Source organism: Daphnia magna, linkage group LG2 (genome assembly GCF_020631705.1).
Source record: "Daphnia magna isolate NIES linkage group LG2, ASM2063170v1.1, whole genome shotgun sequence".
In the NCBI taxonomy this organism is placed as follows: domain Eukaryota; kingdom Metazoa; phylum Arthropoda; class Branchiopoda; order Diplostraca; family Daphniidae; genus Daphnia; species Daphnia magna.
This window is the reverse complement of record NC_059183.1, coordinates 13431211-13447928: the sequence shown is the minus strand read 5'-3', so window position 1 is coordinate 13447928 and position 16718 is coordinate 13431211. Positions and strand designations below refer to the sequence as shown.

The 16718-nt window shown below is 37.2% G+C and overlaps 2 long non-coding RNA genes across 6 annotated transcripts; one reads left to right on the top strand and one right to left on the bottom strand.

Annotated features, from left to right (window-relative positions):
• The first annotated feature begins 1017 nt into the window (after positions 1 to 1017).
• Positions 1018 to 5808, top strand: LOC123470099. 5 transcript variants are annotated; one of them, XR_006643610.1, is made up of 11 exons: positions 1019 to 1325; positions 1400 to 1774; positions 1838 to 1935; positions 2098 to 2209; positions 3562 to 3808; positions 3869 to 4002; positions 4063 to 4172; positions 4332 to 4580; positions 4652 to 4760; positions 4848 to 4953; positions 5017 to 5808. It is a non-coding gene; the product is annotated as an uncharacterized LOC123470099 (long non-coding RNA). The 5 variants fall into 5 exon arrangements; XR_006643608.1 differs by having other exon boundaries at positions 1020 to 1325; positions 1400 to 1496; positions 1554 to 1774; positions 3869 to 4172; XR_006643607.1 differs by having other exon boundaries at positions 1022 to 1325; positions 1400 to 1496; positions 1741 to 1774; positions 3869 to 4172.
• Positions 5118 to 6216, bottom strand: LOC116916838. Its single transcript, XR_004390864.2, has 3 exons — positions 5514 to 6216; positions 5300 to 5446; positions 5118 to 5235 (listed from the first exon to the last, which is right to left on the bottom strand). It is a non-coding gene; the product is annotated as an uncharacterized LOC116916838 (long non-coding RNA).
• Between the last annotated feature and the right edge of the window lie 10502 nt (positions 6217 to 16718).

The window sequence follows — 16718 nt, the reverse complement described above, 5'->3', positions numbered from 1 at the left end:
GTCTCTAAATATTTTTACCTAAATTTTACAGAAATAGATAGTTCTTGATAAGGGCTATACATTTCTGTAAAATTTATTTGTTTTGGACTTATAGTTTGTCAAAAAATTATTTTAATTTTATGCATTTCAGGGAGATGGGGATTACCCGATTCCCCTTCGAACCGCACCGACCTACACACAAAATGGTGAATCGGTTTACTAATTGAATAACTATTTTTAAAGCAATAATTTTGCACAAATGGGTAGATCTTATCAAGAGCTATCCACCCATGCTATTTATTTAAATTTAAAATTTATAGTTTACTGATTGTAATTAATTTAATTTTACGACCCCATCAAACCACACCGACAAAATATATCCAATCGGTTTTACTACTTAAGTAAGGACTTTTTAAGCCAAAATTTTACAGAAATGGATACCCCATGATAAGGGCTATCCATTTATGTAAAAATTAATTATTTTAGACTAATGTTTTTACTGATAGAAGCTATTTTAATTTCGTATACTGGGACAAGGGGAATACCCGATACACGTTAAACTGCACCGACCTACCTACCTGAAAAATGACCGATCGGTTATAACTCGGGTAGGTACTTATCAAGCGGTTCCCTTCCGTTTAAAATATCCAATGTAAACGACAAGGCCTCGCCCAAACTCGAAAAAGTGTGAGCAAGTGAAGGGAAATCAATAAAAATAGGAAAATACAATGTAATACACGAAACGGGTGCAAAAACCATTGAAAATAATTTAATCGGGTTGTGGAACCGGTTACACCCCGTTGGTGTCAATTGACAATTAACATTAGTTTAAATGAAAGCATACCGTTAAGCCATCTAAAGAGTTTTAAAAAAATCATAAGGGTTAAAGGCATTGTATTGCACTAATAAAAAAACAACAACAAAACAATTAACATAAGTAAACAAAACAAATAAAGGCCCCGACCTGCCCCGACCGTTCGGCAGCGGCAGTACTGGTAGATAGGGGAGGGACCATGTTGGCAACATGGTTGCACCAATGACGGCAACGCCTAGCTTGTGGTAGAGGGGCCTGAACTCTACTAGGACTGTCTGTCGTACTTTGCCTGGTAGAGTTCAGGTACCTGAACGAGATGGAGTTGGGAAAACGAACACTGGAGGACTGGAAACACTGGATATTGTCTAGTTGTTACTTGTTAGTGATTCCAGAATCGAGACGTGTTCAGCGGGGGGATAATAAATCAGTGCGTTCCGTTTTAAACATTCTTTTGGCTACTGGTTAATATACTGTTGTTTGCAATTTTTCGTACCTACCTGAGGGACAATTTTTCACTAGACGTCATTTGAATGTACAGTACAGTATATTTGCATGTTATTTTTTTCAGTTTTTATTTGCTTTCAGACAATGTTTTCATATCTTTAGGTGCAGTTCCTATCTGCAGCTCCCAGTCCTACAGTGTGAAAAATAGACTTTTGAAAAAATCTGCTTATTGTGCTGATCTGCACAATGCCGGCTTCATGTAAGCAATTTTGAAATGACCTATCAACAGTCATTTTGCTTTATGTTTGGCTTTCAGATGCAAATCTACGACACATATTTATATTACCTAAACTGTTATTAAACATAGGACTGCACAAAGATTTCATTTGTTTCTCAATACTAGTTTTGTAAAACAAATGGTAAATTGGTAAAATGAAACAACACATGACCTATTACTTTAGATAAATTGTTTTCAAAAGTGGAGATTGATTCCAAATCTTCAGCTTCCTAGGCTGACACCCATCCACAAAGCAATGGGTAATAGATGATATAAACAATTTATTTAATTAGAAAATTTAGATTTTAGGTTATTTATCACAGAGTCATAGAACAATGTGTGGAATCTGATTTACTAGCCCTTGAAACCCCAGCTGTCCTTCTGCTTCAACAAGACTATAAAACAATTATAATTTCAGGAGGTAAAGATTGAAACCAAAAACAAATCAGACATTTTTTAGTTGGCTTTTTGGCTTAACGTTACTATTTTTGCACTTAACTTTTGAAAACATGAAAGTGTATATGTTAAGGGTCAAGTTATGAAATGGTTGAGCCAAAAATCTATTTACATAACTTTTGAACAGGCCCAACTCGGTTAACGCAGCGGATGCCCCACTTTACGACCCAGCAATCTTTACTTGCGTTCTTTTAGTGCCGGGAATTTGTTATGCATGCAATTACTCAACAAGGCATTAGGTAACCAATAGAGGCAATTCACATCGCGGTTTCGCGTGTCAATTGTTTCGATGTCCGCCATTTTCTCTGGTTGTTTATGTCATGTTTTGCGTTGTTTGTATTGGCTGAAAGTGTTATTTCCCAATACAAAGTGGATTTTGTGAATCAGTGTTTAATTTTAAAAATTTTTTTTTTGTGTCAGTTAATTGCTACGTATCTTGGTTAGTATGTGTGGCAATTTCTGTTTCCAGATGACATTTCTTGTATTTTTAAAAAAATCTTTTCTGTAGGGCTGTCATGGGTTTTCAATATTGTTGTGCCCCGGTTTGCAAAAACAAATAACATTAGAGTTTGTAATGCACATTTTGTTCTAGGTAAGTCTCGACAAATTTATTAATAGTGAATGTGTCTATCTAATTCTTCTATTTGAAATCACACAGGAAAACCTTTTTAGTACACTAAAGAGAGAAACACACCCAGACTGGGCCCCATCCCTGAATCTTGACAAAGTGTATGTTAACGCTAAGTCAGCCATGGATAGAGAGTCAAGAAGAGTAATTTTAAATGTTCAAGAGGTAATACAAATTATGAAGTATAATTTATTCATACGTTATGACAACAAAAAGTTATATGTTATAGTAATGTTACAAATAAACAAATGAAGAGTAATAACCTTCGCTTTCATCAACAAATTTTTGTTTAAAAGACTGATTGCACAAAATGATCCAATTCCCCCATCGATAAATCTCTTGTAGGTCTCAAGGCCCTTGTAAGCCTTTAAATCTTCATGCGTGTATGGAGACTTGGAACATAGCAGGTAATTTACCAAATCAAGATTGGTTAACAGTGGCATTTTTTCCTGCGATGCTAAGTCCATTGCACCAATACTCTTCGTGAATTGTATAGGGGCAATCACAACCTACTATTAATAGTTTTGCTGCATACTTACGTTTATTTTCTGACAGCCCTACAAAAAAAAAATTTTTAAAAAAACAAAAAAAAAAATGTGATCTGGAAACAGAAATTGCTACACATACTAACTAAGATACGTAGCAATTAACTACAAAAAAAAATTGAAAAAAAAAATTAAACACTGATTCACAAAATCCACTTTGTATTGGGAAATAACACTTTCAGCCAATACAGACAACGCAAAACATGATATAAACAACCAGAGAAAATGGCGGACATCGAAACAATTGACACGCGAAACCGCGATGTGAATTGCCTCTATTCTATTTAATCAAATTTTTATTATTCAAATTATTTCACAGCAGTATTTACCGTGTCAGAAAAAACAATTAAGTCAAAAAATAATTAGAAAGTAAATGTTTGTTTATTGTTTTTCTTTTTTTTTTTTTTCTTTTTTTAAGGTGGAACGGCGGAGAGAAAAGATGTTTGCGATGGGCAATTCGAGATCCAAGTAAAAACGGAGTGCCCATTGTTTAAAGGCTTAGAGACTCGGCAAAAGGTATTACTGATCCATGGTGACAGACAGTGTAGACAAGGTTGCAGAAGAGTTGCGTTGCGTCGCATCATCTTTGTGTCATATTATTTCCGCTATCGCTGATTCTGAACGCCGTCTTTACGAAGTCAATTTCCATGATTTGAGTGAAAACGGTTGGTTTCCTGTCCATTGAATGGGAAACAATGATCTTAATGGCTGGTGTAAAATTACAGGACGAAAAATGTTGCACAACTTCTTGTTCGACATCTTCAGATTGCAAGGAGGTTTCACGTTGGAGAAATGCGAGCAGCAGTGTATCGTTTACATCCGGAGTATGGTCGGACGTGTTAAGAGCATGCTCATGCTGGTAAGCGGTGAAGTCGATTTCGCCGTTTGTGCTGCCCTTTTCCATGAAGCACTTCTACAGGTTATAACCCGTCGAGAGTGCAGGGCATCTACATCGATAACGGTTTCCTGCGTAAAGACGAATCCGAGCAGGTCGTCACTAGTTTACAGCAACTCGGGGTTATTCTTCGGGTAATTTGAGATACTTTTCTGGATGGTTCAGTTTTATTTTTGGCCAAAATTTGATTCGAGATTCATTGATAAGTCGTCCTGTAACATCACAAATTCTATGGTTAATAATTCTTGTTCTATTATTATTTTTTAAATTATTATTTAATTTTTTTTATACAGGCAGTGGCTTCTCATTTCTTCTTCTTACCAGCGATCAGATTTGAGGTTTCAAATGGTTTTAGTTTGTTAAAGCAAATCTGACTTTCTACGGTTTTTCCATCGACGTGCATGGTCGCCAAACTTTGTCTTTATGTCGGACTGTCAATCCGTAAGAAAAACGTCGAATTACTCGCGATACGTTTGTCAAAGTGGCAGATACAACGGCTAACGATTTAAATCTAACTTGGGATAATATACTTCTCGAACAAGGTATCAACCTTCTCTTTTTTGCATGTATTATTGCCTATTATTTAATGTCATCACATATGAAAATATTACAGGTACTTTGAGACCGGATTTATGGCTTCTTCGCGCACCATTAAGATCTTTAATCTTTTCGCATTTTTTCCCCAAAAGACTTCCATGAAGATGAAGTAAGAGGTCTTTGAGGTAAGCGGATTTTATTTGGCTAATAAAATATTGTGGGATTCGGGTTGCAATAAGAAGCTAGCCCTTTCACTTTTATCGCGATTCAAGTCAACGCATTCCATAATGCCAGCGATCAGTCGTTGTCCGACCATTCCTTTCACAGGATTTTGTGACTGGACTTCCCACAATTCCTGATACCTATCTGCCCCAAGAGGTACGTAAATAGTGGTACATTTTAAAAACTGATCTTGCTGTAAACATGGATACCGCTTGTTAGGTTGAAGACAAGATGGTTGAAGCCGTCTTAACTGTTCCAGGAATTTCCAGGGTCTTGTATGACCGGACAGCGAAACCACCCGGGACAACGAAGTGGGAATTATTTGATTTACGATCGTTGCTTAGACAAATGATCTCCGCACGATCCATAGGATGATCTCCGCACGCTTCATAAACTCGTTTTTTAAGAGGAGTTCACGTGATGACTTGTTGACTATTCCTAAAATATACATGCACACTAGTTGGAAATAATGGGTGCATTTGTTTTTCGTTGAACAGATTACGTATTGTTAATGTGCAGCCAGGTGGGTTGTTGTTGCTCTCCCTTGTAGAATTACCCTTTTTCGCCCAATTGTTAATCTAGTTCTTTTGGAACGTTCGGATGTCGCCCAAAAACAAGCGTAAGGCCATTCGAAGCGTTATGCCATTTACTGAAATTGAACATTCAGAAAATGTGGTATATGTTCGCAAATGGGTAAGATTTATTCAGATTGGTACCATAAAGTAAGACTGTAGGAAAGGGTACGTAGGCTTCTAAAAGTGAAGAACAGCTCCGACGTCTTTGGTAAGCGAAAAAGGTACTGCAAAGGGAAGCGTCACTTGACGGTTTCAAGGATGGACTCTTTCGTTTGCTTTGCCCAATGAATCTGTGCTTGGAACTGGCAGGTGGTGTTTAGCAGTAGCACTCAATCTTTATTCTTAAAAACTAGGTGTTCTTCACTTTTCAGCGGGATTGATTGATGATACTTGTTGGTTAAACCATGAAGAATACCAATAGATGGATTAAACAAACTGTACGCCCATCGATATAACTAACTTGCTTTTCTTGATTACTCGGATCCTCAGCCGTCAGTTTTGCAGGAAGAGCAAACGGTTTCCGAGATTCTGTGGCGAATTGGCGACCAGGCCGGACCCTATCGGGAACTTCCTGAACGGAGTGAGGGCCCCTAGTAACAAAGAGCATTGATTTGAAATTTCCCGATAAGGATTCTTGCGAAACTGCATGTCATACTACAGGTCTTTCGTGTCGACCGAACCCACATTTTTTCTAAGATTTCTCCCGATAGATGGCGTTATTTTTGCAAAGGATGTTTTACCACCTTCCAGGTTAGGACGTGGACATTGGTATTGTGTTGTAGAGCAGATAATGGAACAATCGTTTGTCGTGTTCCTGTTATTTTAGGCTAAACGGTGAGAGATTGCCGAGCAATATAGACGGCTGACCCAAGTTTCGGATATGATTTTTTTGGCGGTAGATGTCGTGACAAAGAATCACGAAAACTAGAGGAAATCAGGCCGCGAACTTACTTTTGAAGGCCAGGATTCCTGCGTCGCCTAGCAACGGACTTCAAAGGCCGTGTATATGAGTTTTTCTATTCCGTTTGCGGTTAGGTTGTCTTTCCAACGCGTCAAAAATTTTGATTCCAGCGCGCCACACCAAGTGGGACCTGCAGCTGGCTGCATCTTTATTAATCAAGTAAAACTAGATATCTTCAATAGATGGCTATTAGTGGATCGTCTGCAGTCGAAATTCATGGTTCATCAGATGTGGCATAGTTGTTAGGGATTCGAGACGTGCTCAGCGAGGAGCTAATAAATGTTCGGTGCGTTCCGTTTTAAACATTTTTTTGGGTACTCGTTAATACACTGAGACTAGGGGCCATAACTCCGTTTGGGAAGTCCCCGAAAGGGTTGGGCTGTAGTTGCTCTTGAATCGCGGCAACCGTATATGCTCTGATTATACTCAACGGCTCCCGCTGTTCGTGAAGTTTTCGATAGCGTTGGATAAAAAACAATCACGCAGTATAATCAAAACTGACGCTAATTTCGATTAAGTAAATGGTTTTCTTATTAAATAAGCCGATTTTAAAATAAACGAAAATAAAGTATTGTTACCACCCCAACTTTATATTTTGTTATTTACATTAAGTTTAAAAAAATATTAGGCCAATTGAAAAATAAACCTAATTTCCGTGATTAACATTCAATTCTGAATCGAAATCATGTATTTTAAACGAAAGTTGAAATTTGGCCAAAAATGGAAAAGTGGGAAGGGTATAGCCTTCCCACTTTTGTCAGAATCTGCGAAAAACGACATCTCATGGAATTCGACAAAAATCACACGGCATAATCTAAATTAAACGTTGATGTCGATTAAGTTGTTGTTTTTCTCGTTAAACCATCTGTTTAAAAAAACAAAGTGCTACCCTTTTTAAAACTTAGTTTTGGGGTTTTTCTGATTCCAGGTGTTTGCTACTCTGGTTCCGTTTCATCCAAAAATCGATTAATTGAGTGGAAAACTAATATTTTATTCGGAATTAGCTTATCATTTTGGTTGTAATAGGTTAAGTTTTATTGAATTCCAAGTCAAAATTCTAAGCCGATTTTTTTATACAATGAGTCGGGCTTAAAATGTCGGGCTTAATTAATCAAGTAAAACTATATATCTTATCAATAGATGGCTACACTGCTTAGTGGATCGTCTGCAGTAGAAATTTCCTACATTTTGTAATTTTACAGCTGAATAGTAGAGGTGACTTACTCATCATTGGTTACATTTGTCTCGGATGAACAGTTTTTATTTCTGTTTTCTGTATACAAATGTTTTAAATTCACTTTTCTAAATATTGTGTCTTTTTTTCTCGAAAAGGCAACGTCGCAGAAAAACCTATTTTTGTGAAGTCTGAAGTATGTTCGACGCCATTATGGTTGTTGGATTGAAGTGAGAATGTTGTCCAGGTACTTCGTTAGCTCTATTAATATTTCGGTGGAGTTGTTAGAGATTATTCTTTAGAATCTTAGTCCTATCTCATTGACCAAACAACTTTTTTTTTCATATAATATTATTATTATTATTATTTTTTTTTTTTTTAAGACTTTCAATGACACTTCCATGTCTTGATTAATGAACACATTTTGCAATGTGTCTGCAGCTGTTCTTTGATCTCACTAAGAACTGGACATTCAACATTAATTAAAATTTCTTGTTCTTACATTTTTAACCGATTTTATAAACATTTTAAGGCTCATCTTACTGCTTAATAATTGTTCATATTTTAAAGGTTTCATACAATCAAGTCAATCTTGAAAGCTATGGGTCCTTTTATGTCAAGATTTTGCTTTGCTGGTCTGCCATTTCCTTACCTGGTAGTAATGGTATCAAATTTTTGCACTTACTAATATGGTGTTACATATATGTGGGAAGTTTGATTTTGATCTGTCAAAGTATTTCTCAAATGTGCTTGCTAATTCCAAAGGGGTGGGAGAGGGGGGTCAAAATGTTCTTGAATGATCGGTGCAAGTGTCAAGCTGATAATTGTTTAATGCAGACCTCATTTAAAAAATAGAATGGGAAGAAATGGGTTTATCATGTATGTAATGTGGTTTGTTGGCAAACTCTGTTTAGCATATTGGCTCATAAGTTTTGTTTTTAATTATAAATTGCAAAAATTAAACAAAGGTACTTTTAATTTTCAGGTGACAGAAATGGGTAGACAAAAGATGAAATATGATAATGGTCAGAAGCTGAACATATTAGGAGTGGAACGATGCTCGGAAGGTGACGGAGAACAGGATGGATGTGCACTTGTACAGTACGAAGAGTAACCAAGTAGTGACTACTTGCACATTTTCCTTTGAATCGAAATGTAGAAAGTTGACAAATGTTCGCGATGCAATACGTTTCAGAGTTGCATCGCTTGGGTTCAGTAATGTTACATTCCTTTTTATAGAGCCACTCAGGCCCCTGAATGTGAAAGGCATTGGCACCAGCCAACACTGAAATTTGCAAGCATGATTTACCAATGAAATGTGGAATTCCAGGTTTATCAAGAACTTGTATCGGGCAGCTATGGTATTTTTGCGTTAATTTTCTCCGGTGATAGTGTATCCCATCACATCTTTCCACTCCAACTTGTACTTGATTCGTTTCCCGAGTAGAAAATCGATTAATCCGCGTCTTGCCACTAGATTACTGAACCATTCATGGAAACGGATAGGCAGTAATTCAGGTTCACCCAGCTCTTGCCATATAGACTAGTAAATGCACGATAATCTACAACGTTTATCTATGGCCAAATCTACGGGATTTGGTTGCTTATAGAATCCGAACTCGTCTTGTAACTGACATGGGAAAGATTTTCCGCGATTCCGTCATTGAAGAGACGATATCTTCCTTAGAATTTGTCACCATTCGGATGAATCCGGTTTATTCGATTGGGCCGTTTTTACAGCTCGCAACCTTGCCTTCATTTTCTGCCTTAACTCATTGTTGGCCGATTTCTTGGCTAGAGTGGTCTTTCCCTAAAAATTTGTTTTTGCTCTGTGTTGTTAATAAATAGCAAACAGTCTCGCATTTTTCATCGATCGCCCTTAGTTTTGATCTAGCAGCATCGCGCTCTTCTAATAGTTTAATCTTTCTTCCTGTTCGTTTTAATTCAGCACTTAACGAATCGCCCTGACTGGCTGGAGAACCCATTGGAATAACGCTCTGGTAGTTGAGCTGCTCCGTTTTTGGATTACAGCATTTTCGTAGGTTTTGGCCGAGTGATTTTCTGTGTTTAAATTAACCGATTACCGTTCGTTAACGGTATAGTATTTGGGAGAAAAAATCGTTGAAACCTATTGAAGTTTCATCCAATTCGGTCAATACTTCGTCGTCCCCAACAAAAGCATCGGGGTCTTTGCTGATTTTAACATCGTTCACGACTTTTTCGTCGACTGATTGCTCTGCAATATATCTTTCAGTGGGATTTGGCACCTTGGTTCTATCTCTGTTTACACATGCTTGTAGTTCTTGTTTCGTTTTGATTAAATCTATTTGTCCAAGCCAAATCCATCCTGTAATATATCAGTTTCCCGAATACGAGTTCTTAATTGCGTAAAAACACTTGGGGTTTAATTTCGGGTCTACGCTGCTTTTTAGGAAATGCAGTAACTTCTAATTACTCTCATCCTCTGGGTCTTCTTTTGATGCATGTATTTCCCTATCCTGTAGCTCCAATCCGTTATGCGCTAAGTTGGTGTTAATCTTTCTTGTTATAGAGGAAATGGTATGCAGTATGTCGTCGAGGAATTTGACCAAAAGTATGCAGAAGATAGCATAGACTCTCTCTGAGAAACAGCGAATGAATTGCGTTCGAAATTTCTTTAGACTAAATTGTATTGCTAATTAACGAAAGAATTTGTTTGCAGATGACGGTAAATTTGTTGCGATGAAGCTTCGCGATTCACAACTACTCAACACATGCCGCGATGAAAGACTACATTGAATGGAAGAAAGAGCTCCATCAGTGAGACGAGTTGATTCGGACTAGGTGGAATATCTGAAGTCTTCAAGAGTCGCACCGGCATCCGTGTTTCTGCTTTGGTTCCAGCACATTTCTATGTCGGTAGCACGTTGGGCGTATCAATGGAAATATTAAGAATGCCGATCTGAAGAAAACAAACAAAAACGAGGTCGCAGATTCCATTTGGAAGGAGCTTGGTATTCAGTTATGTTAACCTAGTCGAAGTATAATACACGACTTTGTTAGAGACTGACGTTTGCTTTAGATTGAGTAAAACATGGCTAGCCAAGATGTATTTTCTGAAGGTTCTTTTAGCTTTAGTTTCGGCATTTCGTTTCTGTGCGTGAAGGAGTTTTACTGTTGGCTAACTGAAGTAGGTGTAAAACACCACACTTAACGGTCAAAGAATGAACTTGAAAAATTTCGCTGTTCATGAATAAAAAGATCACTTGTAAAAAAAATGAATTTAGATAAAATTTGTGAATGGTGATAGTGTTTCAAAGAAAATGTAATTTTATTTCAAATAGTTTGTATTGCGAAGTAAAGTACAAATGAGAAACATACATAAATGGAATTTCATTTATTGTCCCACCTCCATCCCACAATTCCACCACTGTTTCAATTACATAATTATACAATAAATTACAATACATTACAATACAAACAAATACACTGAGTTAACCCGTTGGCTGCCAAGCCATTCAACCCGTAGGTTGTTGTCTACAATCTACGCATCGTCGTCTGAAGGATCCACGATCTGATGGGACTTGTCCGAAGACAAGTCCGGGCTGACACGGCGATGGAAACCTTTACAGGGAATGCACACCCTCGGGTAACCATCACCGCATCGAACAAAGAGAAGTCCCTACTGGTGCATTGCCTAACCGCCTTTCGGCGGAGCACTGCCCTACCCCATGGCCATGGGGCAGAGCAGTGCGCGCGGTCCCTACAGCTAAAAAAAAAATGGGAGCAAAATGGGTGGCAGCCAACGGGTTAACTCACAAACACAACACACACACACAAACAATACCAAAATAGACGAGAAGTTCCACGTTGCGCCGAATGCCATCCCCGTCAGCTGTTTTGGAGCCGCAAAGATTACGAGATGCCCTCTTTCACTCGGCTGTGGGCATTATCTGAATTGAAAATTCACAAATTAGACATTGACATAGTACTTTAAGCAAATCAAGTAAACTTACGTTTTTAATCCCATACGGCTGCATGATAACTACTTGACCGCGTTTTTTGAACATAAATGCAAATGAAAACTTGACAGTTCTACAATAAAAAAAATGAAAACTCAGAATAAGAATACAAGATAAGTTAAATTACAGTACCATAAGGAGGTGATGGCATGAAGAGTATTTTAAAAGGCTGGCATAACAGTATGCATGTTGTCAGGCTAAGAAGAGTGGTAAAGGCTGCAAACAGTTGAGATGACATTTGAAAATGATGATTTCTATAAAGTTACAAAATGACAAAAAAAAAAATTCTGTGACAATGGCAAGTGAAAATTTTTTTTATAATACCATGCTATGATGCTGAAGTTAACTGATTCTGGTTCACGGCTTGCAAAGAAGGGAAGCTGTGAAGACTGGATTCATGGTTGTTGATGGTTGGCCAAGTGTACAAACTTCAAATGCTGGATCTGCAAGAAACTGGCAGTAGATGGTTGACAATCCAAAGTAGATGAAGATTCTGTAACGTAAAAGAAAAAGAAAGGATATTGCACCAAAAAAAAATTAGACAATGAGTCAAAATACACAGTCGAGTCTGATGATGGTATTGTTAATCTTGCTGTTGCGGAGCCATTCCTTGTGGACTTGAATTCAAGAGCAACTCAAGAAAAGAGTAATTCCATTTGGTGCAATGTTTGGCTGGAGCGAGGTAAAACTTTGTCCGTAAGAAATGGCATGATAGGAAGAGACAAACAGCAGTAGTTCATTACTCTAATTCCGTGTCTCACATACCTGATAACAAGGGAGACAATGTTACATAGAAAATATAAAAATTTGAAAAGTTTCTCCTCCAACAGATTTCCTATAGATCAAAATGCTGAAAAGGAGATCACATACCGTTATAACTGAGTTTAATATCCTTAGAAACACACCAAAATTACGACACAAATTTCACTTGTTACTTGCAATCACTCTTCCATTCAGTAAAGAAAGGTTCTGCACACAAATTCTGCACAGCCATCTATCGACAATTTATTCAGTAATAAAGCATTAAGGAAAATTAGATGGCGTTGCTGTGCTGTGCCCCCATTCTGAGTGATTGAAAGTAACGAGTGGAATTTATGAGACGACAATGCGTAGATTGTAGACAACAACCTATGGGTTGCATGGCTTGGCAGCCAACGGGTTAACTCTGTGTATGTGTTTGAATTGTAATTTATTGTATAACTATGCAATTAAAAACAGTGGTGGAATTGTGGGATGGAGGTGGGACAATAAATGAAATTCCATTTATGTATGTTTCTCATTTGTACTTTACTTCGCAATACAAACTATTTGAAATAAAATTACATTTTCTTTGAAACACTATCACCATTCACAAATTTTATCTAAATTCAATTTTTTTTACAAGTGATCTTTTTATTCATGAACAGCGAAATTTTTCAAGTTCATTCTTTGACCGTTGAGTGTGGTGTTTTACACCTACTTCAGTTAGCCAACAGTAAAACTCCTTCACGCACAGAAACGAAATGCCGAAACTAAAGCTAAAAGAACCTTCAGAAAATACATCTTGTCTAGCCATGTTTTACTCAATCTAAAGCAAACGTCAGTCTCTAACAAAGTCGTGTATTATACTTCGACTAGGTTAACATAACTGAATACCAAGCTCCTTCCAAATGGAATCTGCGACCTCGTTTTTGTTTGTTTTCTTCAGATCGGCATTCTTAATTTTTCCATTGATACGCCCAACGTGCTACCGACATAGAAATGTGCTGGAACCAAAGCAGAAACACGGATGCCGGTGCGACTCTTGAAGACTTCAGATATTCCACCTAGTCCGAATCAACTCGTCTCACTGATGGAGCTCTTTCTTCCATTCAATGTAGTCTTTCATCGCGGCATGTGTTGAGTAGTTGTGAATCGTGAAGCTTCATCGCAACAAATTTACCGTCATCTGCAAACAAATTCTTTCGTTAATTAGCAATACAATTTAGTCTAAAGAAATTTCGAACGCAATTCATTCGCTGTTTCTCAGAGAGAGTCTATGCTATCTTCTGCATACTTTTGGTCAAATTCCTCGACGACATACTGCATACCATTTCCTCTATAACAAGAAAGATTAACAACCAACTTAGCGCATAACGGATTGGAGCTACAGGATAGGGAAATACATGCATCAAAAGAAGACCCAGAGGATGAGAGTAATTAGAAGTTACTGCATTTCCTAAAAAGCAGCGTAGACCCGAAATTAAACCCCAAGTGTTTTTACGCAATTAAGAACTCGTATTCGGGAAACTGATATATTACAGGATGGATTTGGCTTGGACAAATAGAGATTTAATCAAAACGAAACAAGAACTACAAGCATGTGTAAACAGAGATAGAACCAAGGTGCCAAATCCCACTGAAAGATATATTGCAGAGCAATCAGTCGACGAAAAAGTCGTGAACGATGTTAAAATCAGCAAAGACCCCGATGCTTTTGTTGGGGACGACGAAGTATTGACCGAATTGGATGAAACTTCAATAGGTTTCAACGATTTTTTTCTCCCAAATACTATACCGTTAACGAACGGTAATCGGTTAATTTAAACACAGAAAATCACTCGGCCAAAACCTACGAAAATGCTGTAATCCAAAAACGGAGCAGCTCAACTACCAGAGCGTTATTCCAATGGGTTCTCCAGCCAGTCAGGGCGATTCGTTAAATGCTGAATTAAAACGAACAGGAAGAAAGATTAAACTATTAGAAGAGCGCGATGCTGCTAGATCAAAACTAAGGGCGATCGATGAAAAATGCGAGACTGTTTGCTATTTATTAACAACACAGAGCAAAAACAAATTTTTAGGGAAAGACCACTCTAGCCAAGAAATCGGCCAACAATGAGTTAAGGCAGAAAATGAAGGCAAGGTTGCGAGCTGTAAAAACGGCCCAATCGAATAAACCGGATTCATCCGAATGGTGACAAATTCTAAGGAAGATATCGTCTCTTCAATGACGGAATCGCGGAAAATCTTTCCCATGTCAGTTACAAGACGAGTTCGGATTCTATAAGCAACCAAATCCCGTAGATTTGGCCATAAATAAACGTTGTAGATTATCGTGCATTTACTAGTCTATATGGCAAGAGCTGGGTGAACCTGAATTACTGCCTATCCGTTTCCATGAATGGTTCAGTAATCTAGTGGCAAGACGCGGATTAATCGATTTTCTACTCGGGAAACGAATCAAGTACAAGTTGGAGTGGAAAGATGTGATGGGATACACTATCACCGGAGAAAATTAACGAAAAATACCATAGCTGCCCGATACAAGTTCTTGATAAACCTGGAATTCCACATTTCATTGGTAAATCATGCTTGCAAATTTCAGTGTTGGCTGGTGCCAATGCCTTTCACATTCAGGGGCCTGAGTGGCTCTATAAAAAGGAATGTAACATTACTGAACCCAAGCGATGCAACTCTGAAACGTATTGCTTCGCGAACATTTGTCAACTTTCTACATTTCGATTCAAAGGAAAATGTGCAAGTAGTCACTACTTGGTTACTCTTCGTACTGTACAAGTGCACATCCATCCTGTTCTCCGTCACCTTCCGAGCATCGTTCCACTCCTAATATGTTCAGCTTCTGACCATTATCATATGTCATCTTTTGTCTACCCATTTCTGTCACCTGAAAATTAAAAGTACCTTTGTTTAATTGTTGCAATTTAATTAAAAACAAAACTTATGAGCCAATATGCTAAACAGAGTTTGCCAAAAACCACATTACATACATGATAAACCCATTTCTTCCCATTCTATTTTTTAAATGAGGTCTGCATTAAACAATTATCAGCTTGACACTTGCACCGATCATTCAAGAACATTTTGACCCCCTCTCCCACCCCTTTGGAATTAGCAAGCACATTTGAGAAATACTTTGACAGATCAAAATCAAACTTCCCACATATATGTATCACCATATTAGTAAGTACAAAAATTTGATACCATTACTACCAGGTAAGGAAATGGCAGACCAGCAAAGCAAAATCTTGACATAAAAGGACCCATAGCTTTCAAGATTGACTTGATTGTATGAAACCTTTAAAATATGAACAATTATTAAGCAGTAAGATGAGCCTTAAAATGTTTATAAAATCGGTTAAAAATGTAAGAACAAGAAATTTTAATTAATGTTGAATGTCCAGTTCTTAGTGAGATCAAAGAACAGCTGCAGACACATTGCAAAATGTGTTCATTAATCAAGACATGGAAGTGTCATTGAAAGTCTTAAAAAAAAAAAAATAATAATAATAATATAATATTATATGAAAAAAAAAGTTGTTTGGTCAATGAGATAGGACTAAGATTCTAAAGAATAATCTCTAACAACTCCACCGAAATATTAATAGAGCTAACGAAGTACCTGGACAACATTCTCACTTCAATCCAACAACCATAATGGCGTCGAACATACTTCACAAAAATAGGTTTTTCTGCGACGTTGCCTTTTCGAGAAAAAAAGACACAATATTTAGAAAAGTGAATTTAAAACATTTGTATACAGAAATAAAAACTGTTGATCCGAGACAAATGTAACCAATGATGAGTAAGTCACCTCTGCTATTCAGCTGTAAAATTACAAAATGTAGGAAATTTCTACTACAGACGATCCACTAAGCAGTGTAGCCATCTATTGATAAGATATATAGTTTTACTTGATTAATTAAGCCCGACATTTTAAGCCCGACTCATTGTATAAAAAAATCGGCTTAGAATTTTGACTTGGAATTCAATAAAACTTAACCTATTACAACCAAAATGATAAGCTAATTCCGAATAAAATATTAGTTTTCCACTCAATTAATCGATTTTTGGATGAAACGGAACCAGAGTAGCAAACACCTGGAATCAGAAAAACCCCAAAACTAAGTTTTAAAAAGGGTAGCACTTTGTTTTTTTAAACAGGATGGTTTAACGAGAAAAACAACAACTTAATCGACATCAACGTTTAATTTAGATTATGCCGTGTGATTTTTGTCGAATTCCATGAGGTGTCGTTTTTCTCAGATTTTGACAAAAGTGGGAAGGCTATACCCTTCCCACTTTTCCATTTTTGGCCAAATTTCAACTTTCGTTTAAAATACATGATTTCGATTCAGAATTGAATGGTAATCACGGAAATTAGGTTTATTTTTCAATTGGCCTAATACTTTTTTAAACTTAATGTAAATAACAAAATATAAAGTTGGGGT